This window comes from Haliaeetus leucocephalus, unplaced genomic scaffold (genome assembly GCF_000737465.1).
Source record: "Haliaeetus leucocephalus isolate CR32 unplaced genomic scaffold, Haliaeetus_leucocephalus-4.0 Scaffold889, whole genome shotgun sequence".
Lineage (NCBI taxonomy): Eukaryota > Metazoa > Chordata > Aves > Accipitriformes > Accipitridae > Haliaeetus > Haliaeetus leucocephalus.
Window position 1 is genome coordinate 907,696 of NW_010973325.1, and position 18,103 is coordinate 925,798.

Below are 18,103 nucleotides of genomic sequence, written 5' to 3' on the forward strand. Positions count from 1 at the left end.
TTTGCTCAAGACTAGAGCTAATGTAACTATAGGACATTTGTTTTCTTTTTTTATTTAGGTAAATGGCAACTTCTGCTATTAAAAAAAGTGAGTATCACTTTACTCAGTGATTAGTCCTACAGAAATGAATGATGCCATTCCATGAAGAAAATGCTATTTGGTGGGTACCCTTGAGGGTAGATTTATAAGTATCCTTACAGATAGTGTATTCTTCACGCTAGGGACTAGAGACTGTCATTATACCATAAATGTTTATCAAGCATTAGTATGTCCAACAGATCAACAGTAAGCTGATAGAGCATCATTACTCAAAAATATCCCTAGCAAACTTTCATTCTCAATTCAAACTTTCTTTCAAGTGCAAAGTAATAATTATGAAAACCTGCCTGAACATGGAAGAAACATTTACATTTTGTCTGAAACTAATGGGCCAGTTACGAGAATCTGGCATGGGAATTAGACAGTTCCCCAGGACTGTCAATCCATACCTGTTCCAACACTTATTAACATTAAATGACAATGGCATGAAAGTAAAATAACCTCAGGCAGCTTGTCTGTACTGGGAATGACACAAACACCTTCAGTCAAGTGTCCAAAAAGGGTCTGTCGCCAGTAACATAACACAACACACGGAGGACGCTATCACATCAACTTATGCAGCTACCCCATGACTGACAGTCAGCAATAGCATTTTTCTGGCTTAAAACTGCGTAGTATTTCAGATTTAGTCTACTCCCATAGTACTTTTATTCCTCGTGGAAAAGTTATAGGGCCTTTTCTTGAATGCATGGGAAATTTAATACCTTCTGTGTAAATCTGAAGTATGCCTTTCTCCCATTGTCAAGTGTTTAAGTTACAGTCTAGTAAGAGGACCAATACCCGAAATAAACTAGTACATATTCTAAGGTTCATTGCACTTTTTTTTTTTAATATGTTAAATATTCAGTCTTATCTTTGAACTACCGACAAATCTTGCTACTTGAAGATCAGAAATACTGTTAGATAAGGTAAATAATTCTAAAGGTATTATTTTCCTATACAAAATCAAGGTGATAAGGACTAGTTTCAATACATGGGAGAAAAAATATGCACCATTGCCAGTATATGCTTCATTGCTCTTATGCCTTTGACCACATGACTTTCACTCCAGCCATCTGAACACCTTCTGCGTCAAATCAGTAGGAGCAGACAATGACTAGCAGACTAGGAAGTCTTTGGAATATCCCCTTCTTCCCTTTGGCTCCCTTTTGCCTAAACATAGCTGACTAAAGCAAGACTTCCAGCTTTGAATAGATTTATTAAACACTGTCCCATTTTGGTTGAGCACAGAGGGCAGTATTAGTGTTGCCCCCTTCTGATTTTACTGAGACTAGGAAACCTTTCCTGAACGGTGCTATATGCCACTTTCAAAATAACAACCACCCCCCTGAAAGACTAATTTTTGTCTTTCTGTGCTTCCACTGTCCAAGAAATACAGCATTTTTCCCCAAACTATAAAACTAGTGTTGTAAAGATCTGAGTCTTTGCTACTATTAGAGCTAACAATCAGGATTTTATGTCATTGGAAGTGCAAAGAAACCGATTCAAAGCAATTGCAGACGACTTCTGACTGAACTAATCTGTAAGATCGTAACACTGTGGTATCTGTTCTACCTGATTTTCAGTTGCATAAAATTTTACTCCCAGACAGAACTAAGTATTAGCTAGAGATGACTTGGTGTGTCTTTTGCTTTATTCTTGGTGGGTTTTAATGTGGTACTACTGCAAAAAAGAAAAAAACCCAAGCCTTAAAAGTTGCATAGTCTAGAGTTAGTACCTAAGGAAATATAATGAGAAATGTCTTTCTCAAATTTCATATCTACAGAAATTAAACCCAAGAGAATTCTTTTTTATTATTAATTCTTCACATTTCTTACTCTCATTTTACACTTTTCTTGTATCTTTTATTCTCAGCATTAAACAGGTCCCTACATTTGATGCGCCTAAATTTTATTTCAAAAAATGTTTTATGAAAATAGACATTCTTTGAATGTCTATGAAAATAGACACTTTCCAACGAGGCAAAATCTCCTATAAATATTATTCTCCTAAAATAAAATTGTATCCAAGTTATGCCGTTTTAGATTCCTGGTTTTTGATGTACACCACTGATACCCCTACCAACATGATCTTAAGTAAGAGTTACATACGGCTGCCTGAGAAGAGGCAGTCTGCTTAAAGCTGAAACCCAGAATCCCAACTTTCATTAAGTTAATAGGATTTTTTTTCTTTTTTTTTTTTTTAATTTCAGTGGAACTCTTCTAAGATACAGCACAGCAAAACTACGTCCTTTGCTGAACCAGAAAAACAGCAAATAGATCAACCTCAATTATGTGTCATTTTTCTTCCAAGAAAATCAGAATAAGACTTGATGAATGCAATCTTACAGAACAAACCAAGATTAAATCATTTGAAACTTCAAGAACTCTGCTGAATGATGGCTTAAGGCCATGTTAACTGGAGACTCCCTGATGAAAGATTGTTTTATTTCATATCTTTCATCCTTATTTAAGGGTAAACAACTCATCATAAAAGTATTAAGAATGTTTAAATGTAGTATTTTGAACAATATAAAGTGAGACCTGCACAGAAAGGTTAGGATTTAGGATTGTAAATCAGGGGTGCTGATTACAGTGAAAAACAGTATCTGAAGACGAAGCGGTAATTTATGCACACTGGTGATCAACTGCCCAGTTCCAGCTTACTTGTGAACTGATTTATAAACACCCGGAGTACTAGAGGGCAGGGGATAGACGTCCTTTCCTTTATGGAAGAGTTTGATTCACACACTAGCAAAGACCGGTCTCCTTCCGCGTTCCTTGCTTGGACTCCAGGCAAAAGTCCTCTTTGGGATCTCGCATGACCTAAGCTAAATTCAAATCCAGGTTCTCCCTGGCTGGTATCTTTTAATGGACAGAACAAGCTGGAAAACCAGTTATAAACAGAAATGAGTTATTAACAGTAGGGATGAGAAAACTGATCACCATCATTTAAAAAGGAGTTATCTAGCACCATCAGCACACTCAACAAACGGGCAAAAGTACAATATATATGCTGCCATATGTTTTTTCTTATTTTCTGCATTAATGCTTTTAAATGAGGAAATGGCTGATTTGAATTTTACTCTTCCTTCTGCTTGGGAACTGTGGCCTACTCCTAAGCTCTGCTGCCTTAAAAAATGCAAAAAAAAAAAAAAAGACCTCTTGATTTTGTGATATGTGAGGGTAACCAGGGGTTTACTGACTTACTCATAAACAAATGAATTTGATATCAAGGTCTACAATGAGAACATAATAGCAGCCAGATCACAAAAAGCAACTAAATGCATAATTCTCTCCTTTTTCCTGAGTCAGATGAGGGCTGGCAGATACTCATTATTTTTTACATTTTCATAATAAACCCTAACATATGCCTTTGCGTAGAATCATTGTAACTTTTATAATTAATGAATCAGTTTCCATGCCCAAAACCAGTAGTGTAACATAGTAGATTGAAGCACAAATGAAAGAAACTTGTTATACAAAGGATAATGAAATCTTGGAGTAGTGCCTTACTGAGCTAGAAAGAGAGGGACCTTTTCTGTTTGTATCAGAAAAATTGGCATTTTTCACTCCCTTGATTTGACCACTCATGAAGCCCAAGGTTTATATTGACAAATACATGTGTAATGCTTATAGGTACAAAAATCAAATTTGAATGAAGATTTTTACATATATACTACTTAGAGTTATAAATCTGTAGTTTTTATTCAAGACACCCACTAAAGACAATATTTATTTCAATATTCATAATAATCTTCATCAGCATACATATAATTTTTTTTACATGCTGTCATGTGTTAGATTCACAAAGGAAACTAAAATTATAGATACGACAACCTTACAAAATTAAAATTATTTAAAACCACATAATTAATGGGCTACCACTATTTTCTTAATTTAGCATGCATGCAGATACAAACTGCCTATAAAGTAGTTTAACATAATCACGCGCAGAGGCATACAACTCTTCCAGCTTGTTTGTACTTCTAGTTTCTAGTACTATGTGATCATAGATTTTAAGAATAATCCCTTAGAAATTAAGATATTAAACCTTTTCACTTAGATTGTTGTCTTACGCTATTAATTTTTATTACACTCATGTCTACATTTTAACTAAAATGGCAATTTTTGATAGGATATGAATCTGAGGAAATCTCCAGGTATCAAGAAATGCATAGCAGGGCATTGCATTTGAAGGACTAGTTAATGACACATAGGATATTTAGAATTTCTTTTCAGTTGGTCCTTAACCACAGTAAACGACATTTTCATCTAAGTCATATTTCTGCAGATAAATAATAAATACTTCTCAGCAAAAAGTATAACTGTCAGTATGAAATGCAATATGGGAAGAAAACTAGTTCTACTCAGCACACACTAGAAATATTGTTAGACAAACATAATATAGAGATATAGAGAAGTTATGTATCTGAATAATGCTGATTTGTACTTTATTGCTGATGAGTAACAGCCGCAGGGACAGCATTTATTAATGGGAGAGTGCTGCTATATCTAGTGACATATGCTGGGAGCACTGCTTCCTGAATCACATAGATGTCACGGACGTTGTGCTACGCTTGGAAAAGATTCACACTGTCACTGAGCAAAAACATTTTGAAATTACATTGGCTTTTTGAGTTTCCTGAATTAATTCATTTCCCATCACTAGAGAGAACAGAGGAGATAAATGTCACACACCCTATTTAATTCACTTCTCCGTTTTTCAGTGAGGTGATTGTAAGCTATAGCAAAGTTTGGGCTAACCTCCTTGCACATTCAAGCAAACTTACCATGGTAAGATTGTTGATGTTTAGAATATAAAGCAGAAACTACCCAGTAAGACATTTTGTCATTCTTAGTGGATTAATGTTTATAGGAACATAGCTAAAAAGACCTGTCTCTCCTAGATAGGTTAGCTTAATTATCTAGAGGATTGCCCATTAGCACATTCAAGTGTTCTTTCATTTTACATTTATTAGCTATATTCATTTTATATGCCCACAGCAAATTCTCTAATTTGATCATTTCAATTTCTAGGTCCAGTCAAAATTATCCATAACACAATCTAGGCAGAAAAAACAGCTGTAATATTGACTTCATGTTTTATTTATGGAATATAAACTTCAGTTACAGGATTGATTTTTTCCCCTTGAAATTGAAATGAAATGCTGAGAGGTTTGGCCAATGAAGAACTTTATAAAGAAACAGGCAAATTCATACTGTCACTGAGCAAGTACCATTTTGAAATGGAGTTGACAGTTTTCCAACAGCAGTCCGAAGAGCTATCTTTGGGAGACACTTTACAAAGTACTTCCCGTTTGTTCAAATGGAGATAATATATATTAGTGAGCCATTGTTCTTATTTGGAAGATGATTAAATGATCACCTTGCTGACAGACTTTGTTCCCTTTTCCACTTCACTGATTCTAAGCTTGCTTAATTTTTCTGTTAGCCAATAGGCTTACTTTTTTCTCCTAAATTTGGGATTATTTTTAATTATGTCTAGTTTAGAAACAAACGATGCTTCATAATGGACCAGGTTTTATGATTTCATTAATAGAAAAATAACAATATTATGTCTGTATTTTAGCTTTAGAACTACACACATTTTTAAGGAAAGGCTTGGTTTTAAAAACAAACAAGGAATTTGAGATTAGTTTTTCAACTCTACCTTACATGATCATAAACATGCAGGCTAATCATTCCTTAATGCTACCCAATAAAGTGATAGTCTCATAAGAGTTGCTAGTAACTTTATGCCGCTGCAGTTTTCAAAAAATTCATTGCAAAATTAAGTCCAGATACAAATACAAAAATGGAAAAACAAAGAAATGTCCCACATTTTCAAAATGTACAGCTTTCCAGAAAGTAAATGGCTCCAGATTTCCATCATTTAGAAGCAAATCAAGATTCCTCATTATTCTAATTAATATGCAGCTTTCATGTCAAAGTAAGGCTCAAATCTTCATGAGACATCAGAAGACATATTATACGAATTTTACTAAATATGAAGCTTAAGCTCCTAACACATGCCAGAACACTATATGGATGCACTGTTAGAATAAAAGTATTAATACAGTTTGGAAGTATTTACATTACTTACGTGAACAGAATTGTTGATTCTGTCTTCACCATGGCATGTAGAAGAATTAAAACGAGTGATCAGTCAATTTGAATTAAGAAAAAAAAATAAACCCATCTAATATGAAGCAATCCAAAATTTGTTTGAAAGGACGTAGTGAACTGTCACACTGGGTGGTCATCAAAACCTATTAAACAGCATTGCAATTTTGATCTGCCAAACACCTGCAAAATTTAAACCTAATATGATGTTTATTCTGTTTTCTGAAACATCTACAAACTGATAAAAACTGAAACTAAGGCAAAAATGTAAAAAAGTTCCCAAATAAGAATATAAATTTTCTATATTTTTATATAAAATTTTCATAACAATGGTAGCTGTTTCAGCAAGAGGGAGAAAATTAATATATTTGCCATCATTAACACCTTATTTGCCTTATTTGCACATTAATACACTATTTTATAATTTTCAAAACCAATTAAAATTGAAAAACAGATTTAACCACATGACTATTTAAAAACTGAAATGCAATGTGCAGTCAACAGCTTCCCTCTCGTGTTTTTTCCACTGATTAACTTCAGTTTTAACCTCAGATTAACTTGCAAGGCAGATATAGTAGCAGCTGGAAGTAGTTGGTATCGCTTAAAACAAAACTTTAAAAGCACCCATGCTTTAGGAGAGAAATTAGAAAAAAGAAAGCTTTTTAGAGCTAAAAGGTTCATTTCTCTGTATAGGTTATAAAATCATTGTATGTCTGTACCTGAACTGCAGTTACAGAAAATATGTTCACATTTTCCTGTTTCAGTGCAATCTTCATATAGAAAAGACTGAATTGCAATTAATGTCATATTGATTTGAAGAAGAGTGGTGTACTTCGGGCCACTTCTTAAAACCATGCTACTTTAAAACTACAATAAGAGGTACACTGATTGTGACTGATAAAGCTATTTTTTTTTTTTAAATCAAGCTTCTTTGGACATCTGAAGCACAATTTGCTTCCTGGCCTTAGACTGAATTTCCTTATTTGAAATAAATAAAAAAGAAAAGATTTAGTGTAGGATCTCCAGAGAATTTAAGGCTGAACATCCCAAACTGACAGAGGAACTACTCACACAGTAAAATTCATTCAGGAAAAAAATTCTCATTTATTTACCAGGGAAAAGGCCGAGTCCTCTCTCTGAGAGATTTAATGCTGACTTGCTTGGAACTTCATCCCAGGATCATCTATTACTTTAAATCGGGGAATCTCAGTTGTCTGGGAACACATTATTTAGAAACTGAAATCTCTGCTAATTGGTGTATTTGTGATTCATTTTCATATCTACCTGAGATCTGGGAATCTTGACCATTATATGAAAGAAACTGTTGCATGTTTGTAACTGGAACCCTATTTTTGGGGATTAATGAACTACTCCAGTTAAATCTCAAAAACTAGAGGCCAGTCTCAGTAACGCTAGACTACTCTGAAAATACAGTCCTGATAAGACTACTGTTAAAAAACAATGCATAACTACTTGGAATAAGTTGATATTTTAAAAGACAAATGTGGTATTGTATAAAATTCACAAAAGGACTGGATACTTCTCCAGGTAAGAGATTGTTTTGTGTGTTGCTCTCAGAGGTTATGAGGTCATAATTACTGACTGGAAAGCTTGTACTTTTCTGAAGGAAGCACATTTTCTACTTTTATTTGGAGGACATAATAAATTACAGATGTGGTAGTCTTTTCAAGTACACAGGAAAAGTGAACAATTTGAATTATTGAAATTTAGAGTTATTTCTGCCTAAAACTTGTTTACTTACGTTCTTAAAGTTAAGCCATAGTTCAATATGTTTTCCCATGAAATATTGCCAATGACATTAAAAAACCTGAATGGGCTGTGACAGTGCATTAAGTAACTTTGTTCTGCAGGTATGGAAGCTGGGACAACTCTAGAAAATCTCACAAGAGCATGTGGTCAGAAGTCACATAAAACTTTGTCTTTGCCTATCACTATGTACCTGTAGTAGTCCCACGTGTGGTTCAGTGTTAAGAATTGCTTTAGTTCTCACTGCTAGCCAGCAGTGAAATGCGAATGTATAATTTGCATCCAAGTTTACCAATCACCCTGACTGCAATTGCCATTCTGATTGTTCAACAGCCCACTGGGTTGGGTTAATGCTAATAGCAACATTCATACTGGCAGTGGGCTTCTAGCAACCTCTCAAAATGTTATGAAGGGAGATGACAGGGAACACCAAATATTTATCTTTGTTGGGGTTTTTGTTGTTGTTTTGTTTTGTTTTTTAACGTGCACAAATTTGTCCAAAATTCTCATTCCTAGACTGTACATGAAGTAGAATATCCCATGCTGAATAGATGGTTAAGTACACATTAGTAGCACACAAAACTTATCGTGCTCACTTACGCATGCTGTTCTTCTCCGCTTGTCTTCGTTCAGTGAGAAAAGTGTTTCAAAAGGCTTGAAACAGTTAACCTGCTAGCACTCCTATATACCTTACCCACTGTAAGTAGCCAAATGTAATGCAAGCTGAAGAGTGACAGAGAATGAAAAATAGATTGGGTGTTTCAGGTTTGGAGCAGTAAATTATCATGTTATTCATTGAACTCTCCCTAGGCTCAGCCAGCCATACATCTTCTGTCAATACTCCAAATTCAATCTATAAATTAATGTCATGATTTTTGTGCTGTCACTAAATGTATGCTATTCTCAGGAGAGGTCAGGAACCGCAGAAGTCATGTAATCTTACAGGGTGATACATATTCACAAAGCCCAGGAGATCTGACCTACATTCCATGTAGATGAGCAGAAGCCTTTTTATCTCAGCTGATACCTGGAGTCCACTCCAGTGTTAACAACCTTGTGGAGAGCAGATGGGCTATTACACCAAGCCCAAAGGGAAAGGAAGTACTAATATGCCCAAACACAATAGGTATGAGTTAAGTAATTGTATCTGCTATTATTTTTACAGAAAGTTTTTAAGTGGGAGAAAATAATGGAAAAAAAGAAACAATCTAGACATCCACCAGCTATGTACTTCTCTAATGGCATATTAGTACTGATTTAGCAACATCCCAGTACTTTCCTGAAGAGCAGACTGGAAGGATTAGGAGTTTGAGTGAGTGATAAAGTAAATAGATGTGCTTAAAAACCAGGAACCTTAATACTACTAGTCCCAATAATAATAATAAAAAAAACAAACCAAAAAAGAAAGAAGAGACACAAAGCAAGTGATAAACAGTTACTTAGGATTATCTTAAACTTGCTTATTTGCTAACAGTTCCTTGATGCCTCAATATTTCTTTATATATGTATTGGGTTTACATGGCAAGGTTTTGGTGGTGAGGGGTGTGGCAGAGGTAGTTTCTGTGAGAAAATACCAGCAGCTGCCCCAGTGTTAAACAGAGCCAGTTCCAGCCAGCTCCAGGACAGACCTGCTGCTGGCCGAAGCTGAGCCCATCAGCAAGGTTGGTAGCGCCTCTGTGAAAACACATTTAAGGTACAATAAAAATGCTCCACAGCAGTGTGTGACAGGGATGAGTCAGGAAAAAAACGTGGGAGAAACAGCCCTGCAGACCCCCAGGTCAGTGAAGAAGGAGGGGGAGGAGGTGCTCCAGGCGCCGGAGCAGAGATTCCCCTGCAGCCTGTGGGGAAGACCACGGTGAGGCAGGCTGTCCCCCTGCCAGCCCAGGGAGGGCCACGGTGGAGCAGATCTCCACCTGCAGCCTGGGGAGGACCCCACGGCAAAGCAGGGGGATGCCCAAAGGAGGCTGTGACCCCGTGGGAAGCCCGCACTAGAGCAGGCTCCTGGCAGGACCTGTGGCCCTGCGGAGAGAGGAGCCCACGCTGGAGCAGGTTTTCTGGCAGGACTTGTGACCCCACGGGGGACCCACGCTGGAGCAGTCTGTGCCTGAAGGACTGCAGCCCGTGGAAGGGACCCACGCTGGAGCAGTCCGTGGAGGACTGCAGCGTGTGGGAAGGACCCACGTTGGAGAAGTTCGTGAAGGACTGTCTACAGAGAGAGAGACCCCATGATGGAGCAGGGGAAGAACATGAGGAGGAAGGAGTGGCAGAGACAACACATTATGAACTGACTGCAACCCCCATTCCGTGTCCCCCTGCGCTGCTCCAGGGAAGAGCTGGGAGTGAAGTTGAGCCTGGGAAGAAGGAAGGGGTAGGGGGAAGGTGTTTTCAGTTTTGTTTTTCTTTCTCACTATCCCACTCTGTTACTAGTTATCCCAAGTCAAGTCTGTTTTGCCTGTTTAAGTAATTCATGAGCGATCTCCCTGTCCTTATCTTCACCCATGAGCTTTTCATTGTATCTTCTCCCCCTGTCTTGCTGAGGAGGGGGAGTGAGAGAGCAGCTTGGTGGGCATCTGGCAGCCAGCCAGGGTTGACCCACTACAATATAACTACATGTTCTCTGTGTTCTAGATGGGAATGTTGGAAATAGAGGTAGTGCAGCTTTCTTTTACCCAACAATACAGTTTGAATATTGTCATTGAAAATGGTCTACCTCCTCATAGGTCTAGCATCATGTTTACTGGTAAGAGCAGGAGATCATGTTTCTATTTTGACTCTACTGCAAACCAGATGAGAAACATGGGAAATCTGCAGAGACATGATGCCTTCCTAACACAAAGATGCACTACTTACAGACTAGAGCTGGCTTGCAGCCAAGACTGGTTGTATCTAGGCATGAGGACCTAACCCCCCCCAAATTCTTTATTGACTCTACTCTTCATCAGGCAATGAAAAATACAACCCTTTACAGATGACACACCTCAATATGGTGCTAACATTTCTGCACAGTTTTAAGGGATAAGTCTCAAGACAGTGATGATTTGCCCAAAGTATGTTATTCCTAGAGCTGGTTGGGACTTTTCTGACTAAATGCAGATGCATCAAGACCTAAATGCACTGTCAGAAATCCACCCATCTCTCTGACTGTCTGCCTGGCAGGCTGCTGAAGGATCCACAACTTCAGCATCAAGGGCAGTTGTATCATATTAATGGGGGTCAGAAGCCTAAAAAGCCTGGGGAAGAATAGCTACAGTGCAATAATCAGGCTCTGGAGTCCTGCCTGAATTTCCAAGAAAAACATCTTGTTTGAATTTCCTTCTTACAAGAACATTTTTTAAAATCTATTTTTAAATTGCAATCTTTAGAACACAGGAAGTAGTAAATTTGAAACCATACAAATGTACACTATTACGTTTTGTAGTGCTAGGTGCTAGAAAGTATAAGCCTGGGAAAGAAATTGAATCCATTTCTCCTGGGTTTACAAAAAAAGTCTTAAAACACTAAGTCTCATTCATTTCTCTTCCAAAGTACCTACCACAGCAGAGGCCCCTATAACAAGTTATTCTATTAAAGACTACCACATGCATAATGCAGCATGGGACAGTTTAACCAAGATGGAAAAGACAGGCTTTTGCTTTACTTTCAACTATATACTGCTATGCCATTCTCTCTTCAGCCTAAGTACTCCTGATATATTTTTGTTTCTTTTAATTATGTTCAAAAAAACCTAAATGAACAAGACATAATCTACCAGGAATGATATACATATATACAATAATATACATATATACCTATAAATAGGTATAGCTTTTACTTCCTTAGGCCAGAGAGGCTTCCCAAGACTACTTCCAGCCTTATTTTTTATCATAAATATAAATAGACAATGATTTTTTTTCTTCACATTTCTTTTCTTCATGCTAAGACTTACTCTACATTGTCCTGCACTTCTGATAATGAAATTTGATTTGTTACAATTGGTTAAATGCCAATCAGACCATCATTTCAAATGCAGTGGTTATTAAGAATTCACTTCTATGATCATCACAATAAAATCAAGGTAATATGCCTAAGAACCTGAACAGCACGTGGAAAAAACAACCTTAAGTATAACAACAACGTTACAAAGTCTTTAAAAAAATCCCAAAGCCTCCTATATTGTGGAAAGCAAGTAAGAAATTACTTTCCTTAGTGTACAATGACAAATACTTATGATCTGTTCTGCAAACACCAGAGTGCTTATTAATGGATGTTTAAAAGGTACTTTTAAAATGAAAACATTAAATTTGCTTGCAAATTTCACCATTTTTGAGCCAAATGTGTTGTTTCATAACATGATTCCTGCATGTAAAAATGCATTAAAAAACAATCCTGGAGAGGTTTTAGTTTCTGCATTATATAACATACACAGCAATTTGAATGAGCAGGTTTTTTTCAGGACGAAGAAGGCATGGATCTACTCCTGCTTCAGAACATAGTTCATCAATTCTCATGTAGTATGGAAAGCCAACTGTGCAATTTCTCTGATGAATGCCAAAGTATGGCCACAGAATACAAGCATCTAGCTATATCAGAAATAAGTGGATGAAGAGGAAGAAAGAGGAGTTTTTCTCTGTTTTGCATATTTTTTTGAATATTTCATGTTTCTTGCTGGTAATAGCAACTGCAAATCCATACTACAATCTCACGCATGGATATTTTAGTGAAAATAGATTCTGTATTCATACAGTTATCTATAGTAGATGTTTAACTTGGAGATCCAAGTCTGCAATCTGAGATTTTTTCCAGGCTTTGTCACATTCATCTGCCATTCTGTTAATGAAGTTGCATTTCGATTCCCTCTTCTGCAAACTGCTAATAACAACTCAAAATATGAGGCAATTTTATGCATAAAACTCATCAAGATTCTCAGATGGTTTTCAGTAATACTTTTATGACTGTGCGTGAATGCCTTTTGGCAGTGTAGAACAGGCCAATATTTTTAAAAGCAAGCTATAGGGATGTTGTGGGATACATAACAAAGGCATGTTAAACTAGGTAGTGCCTTATGCCTTACCTTCTAATAAAATGTGTTTACATGATAAGAAGTGGATTTGGACTTTCACACTTATAAGATGATTAAAAATTTTTCTGTCATTGAAATTTATTTATGTCATGAATTATATACAAAGGATAAAACAGTATCTCCATATCTTTGTTTCATAAGACTAGCAGTTATTTATGGCACAGTACATTTATCAAATCCACTAAGAATCTCAAAATGGGATCAGGAAGAAATCTTGTTATATAGAGATACACAATGTATCAGTAATTTCAGATTTCAGTTTAAGGTAGACAGCCAGAGGCTAAGAAAATCTTTTTATTTTTTTCTTTTTAGCCACATGTTAGACCATGTTGTTAGACTGAATTTTTATGGGCTTGTGCTATCACACTAATACATACTTTGTTCTGGTATAAAACGTAGAGGTTGCAAATACTGCAAGGTTCATCGGATGTTTAACAGCTTACAAAAACCCCCCCCAACCAAACCAACAAGTGAGCAATTATGAAACTTTCTATTAAAGTCCAACAAACAATTCCACACCTCCGTATGCCTGACATCCTGGACTTCACCACCACTAACCTACCTCCACACTGTGCTTACTGGGAAAGGTAAGTGTACGCTGAACTTCTGGGGCAGATGTTTTGAGATTCATGTATTTCTCCTAGTCTCTCTAAAATCAATATTCAGCTGACCTTGCACCGCCTACCAGATGAAACTGTAATCTTGCTCTCTTCTGTTTGTCTTCTGAAGTAGCTCAGCTTCTGCAGGCAGGAAGATTTTTTTTTTCTACTCTCTTACTCTCAAGGAGTCCTACACACACTCTAAAATGGATGATTCACTATTATCTTAGCTATCTTGTTTGACTTTTGTTCCTATGGGAACAGTTTATATTTCCTATAAATTTCAATCCCTTTGAGTAAAACTGTGATAAGGAAAGCACTTACAGTGTCTACACTTCAATATGTTTGTCCAGGAACAAAGAATAATACAGAACTTCTCTACTTATCTGGATTCACTATGTTAAACATTAGTAAAGAGTGTCCAGACAAGTTTATAGCACATGAACAGCAAGGGCAACTGAATGCTTATCACACCTGCATTATATACTACAATGTAATGAAACTTAAGGGAAAGAAAGAAAAATTTTCAGCCTCCAATGTCAAAGCCTTAAATTTAGGGTTTCCCATATTGCAGTCCCAGAGCAAGTTTACCTTTTCCAGTTTCTGCATTTAGAAATCTTACAGCTTTCCTACACATTTCGTCACAGCCCCCACGCATGCTCCTGCTAGGCTGGAAGTTAACCTCGTTTCCTTGCTGTCCCCCATTTGCCCTACAAAACTGAGAATGAATGCAGCCGTGTTCTCAGCTCAGGGACCTGTCTGGGAAAAGTGCTGCAGGGATGATGACCATTTTGTGTGTCTACTGTTTTCAAATTTAGCAGCTGGCAATTCCACTGAAAAAAGTATAAGTTTGTCTTCCCAAAATATTTTCTTTTAAACACTAATTAATTTTAGAACTAAGTTTGCACTCAATTAATAACCTAAAAGTGGCTGAAAAGGATGGAAAGTAATAGTGTAGGATCTGTTCCATCAATGGCTATGCCTTGAAGATGGTGTAATATTTTCTGCATTCCTTCCATTTGCTAGTTATACATATAAGCAATGTGTGTCAGAAAATTGTAATAATCTAGTTCAGACAGATAACCACAAAAAAAAATAAGGACCAAAGAAAGGCAACAAACTATGAGAAAGGAGAGCAAAAATCCAAATATTTCTAATTTGTAAATGTTAAAGTCAGAATAAAGATGCATATTTATAGGCAAACATGAAAAAATTAGGAAATAAAAGTCATGATCAATGAAAAGGGAACTATTTGTCCAGAACAAAAGAATATGCATTCTAAATATTAATCGTAGAATATAACATTTATAATCATGACTCAGATTGAACTTTGCCCTGAAAGTGGACAGTGTTTCAAATATTATGATCAAAAAGGGAGAATGTAAGAATCCAGAGCAGCATATTTAACTTTATGCAATGCCTGTCTTTTCACTCTTTTTTTGGATCTCAAAATATTGTGGCACATGTGGAAGTGAGAACATGCATCTGACCTCCAATGAACCATATGCTTTACAGAGAAGCAAGTATGGCCCCTTCAGTACATATATATGTAAAAAAAAAAAGTCACAAACAGAAAGTCAAAAAGGCAGGGTCATAAATTTTCATTAACAATCCCTGCCACTTTAACAAAGAAATATACCATCTTTCAGAATATTTTCAACTATATAGGATTATTTTTCTGCATGCAAAAGGTGAACTTTGTATTCCTCTTTCCAGTACCAAAACTGAGTTTGTGAAGCTGTTCTTCACGTCCACCACCTCCATGATCCTAGAGCTTCAAACTCACAAAAACAACAGTGAAAATGGGAACTTTGATCTGGTTGGTTTTAAAGCTTATGTAGCCATTTGTATTGTTAATAATAACAGCAGGTATGATCACTGATGCTTCATCTCAAAGCCTCAATGTTTCACTGTAATTTTAATCCAAAACCTCCAGGCTTCTTAGCTGTCAAAGGATATAGTGATATGAATTACATCTAATATTCCAGTGACATCTGTCAAACTCTTCAAGCACATAATATTTTTGCTTGTGAAAACTATCAAGGAGAAAAAGCCCAGCTCATAATCAGTACTAATTTGGCAATAGCCCAAAAGCCTTTTCAGTACAAAAATGAACTGAATTTGTGCCTTTTCAAACAATAGCAGCAATGTAATTTTATTTTTTAAAGAAAGCAACACCAACAAATGGTGAAAACAGGTTTAAAAGGAAAAATATGTACAGAACTCTAAAACCCATGTGGCTGAATACATTGTCACTTGACACCAACAGCCTTTCATTTTCAACAAAGTAAAACTTTTTTTTGCAGTTATAACAAGACTTGCTTATCACAGTTTGACGGCACTCAAAAAAGTTGACCGCATAAGAATATAGAAGAAAAAGACTGCTTATGTTATAGATGTATAAAAGAGTTTTATCAAGGTAACCATCACAGCAGCAAGACATTCAAGAAATTAAAATGGTGGATTGAGCCAAAACAGCCACAAGAATATTAATATCAGTTAAGCTATATCAATATAGTGTAATGATGGATAAAACCCTAAACCAGAAGTTTCAAATAGGGTAGCTGATCGACTTTTTGCAATAACCCAATTCTATTTTCCCCAGGACTTGAATAGTGGAAGTTTTAAGAGAATGCCAAAATATAAACTCTTAAAAATAATGAAGATGTTTCTTGATTGTAATGACTCTAGAACTGCAGTTCATGCATGCCTGGAAATAAATAAACCCCTTCAATTCATCTATTTGTATACAGAATAGGTCGCTGTACTGAAGAGAAGCCAGACAAATATCGGTATCTTAGGGGATATCTGCATTTGTTTCACAGTTGTAGTTTTAAGATTTCTCTGTGATTTTGCCCCTTTTTCTCATGTTACCTCTCATTCTATACTCAAATCACTGAAATCACATTTCAGCCCTAATTTATTTTGTCTCTCTTGTCTCTGAATCCATATAACTTGCAACCCCCCATTTTTTTTTTATCAATAGGTTTACAAGTTCATCAATCTTCCTCACATTCTGTCATTTAGAAATCAAACTAAATTTTGCACAAACCTGTGCTGGTGGGTCCACTGAGCCTAAAAGAGCCAGGGACTTGTATCACTTAATATTTTGCTGGCATCACTAAAGGAAAAAATCATGCTCCCATATGGTCTGTCACTGACTTAGTGCAACCCAGAAACATCATTCCTTAAAAGCTAGTTGTTATTCAGGCACAATCCTCATCATGCTAGCAACTTCCATAATAGCACCATAAACTTCTAGCTTTAATCAGTATTCATGTCCACCAATTTCATTTTCTTGCTGGTCCTGCATAGGCACCATTGCTCACTGCATTGTATCTGCAACTTCAGAGAGAGTTTACAGGGCATTTCAGAATGCCTGTCTCGGTGCAGGCACTTGGGTTACTGCCACAAGACAGACATTAGGCTTGCAGAAGAAGAGCTTCTCAATAGATACATGTGTCTGAGCATAGCTATATCTATAAAAAAACTAACAGCACACTAACCTGAAAAAACCCCAACAACAAACAAACAAACAAAACCCATCCCAACAACTTTTTTTTAAAAGGTATTAGGGAAAGACAGCACCTCAAACCCAGTAGCTAGCACCCAGAGTTAAAAGAATTTCTCCATTTGCTTGATAATACACTGTGGAGTGCAGAAAAAAACCCGTGTGGGAATGGGGAAGGATTTCTGTGAGGCTTTGTGGAACCTCACTGCTTTAACTCCTAGAAATTCTCCACTAAATTTTCAGTCTACGTTGCTCCTGCTATTTGAATGGCCATAGCAACATAGACTGATACGGGGCATATATTCTATATTTGTTCTTGTGATGAGGTCACTTTATATCTTAAAAACTTTCCTTTTTTTTCTCCTTGATGTATTTAAAAGACAACAGTAATATCTTTTTAACCTTTATTATGCTGGAGTAAATATGCTCCATTCCCCAAAACTGTTTCATTTTTCTTCACAGTATTCTGTCCTTCCACTTAATGTGCTTATACATTTAGCAACATTTAATGTTGTCTCAAGTCTCAATGTGTTAGCAGCCTGGGAGTTTTGCATTTCCTTGTTTCTAAGGCAACTCAGATTTTCATGATTCTTGATAAAAAAATTTGTTAAAATTCCCTTAATGGCAATAACTTTCGCGGGATTTTCAGGGAGGATGAAACTGAGACCGTAGCATGTTCCTTGCTAAGGTGGCAGCAGTTTCCCATGGTCTGAAGAATTCCCACTCTTTAGAGTCTGTCTTACGTCCATTGAGTTATAGACTACTTTTCATGTTATTTAATCAGCCATGACTTCTCATTAGTTTACTTCTACTGAAACAATTCTGGTGGTAACTGAGACAATTTAAAAATGTTGCTTGCTAATCACCAAAGTCACAAGTCTCTGCCTACTAGAACAGATGTCAGAAAGAGATACAGTGACAGCAAGCAGCTTCCTTCTCTCCCTGAAGAGGGATAATTCTTCTT

At 36.5% G+C, this 18,103-nt stretch overlaps 1 protein-coding gene across 1 annotated transcript in view; it reads right to left on the reverse strand.

Moving 5' to 3' along the window:
- Positions 1-18,103, reverse strand: part of DOK6 (docking protein 6) — a 254,005-nt gene that overhangs the window by 104,249 nt on the left and 131,653 nt on the right. The gene's annotated exons all lie outside the window — the stretch shown is intronic.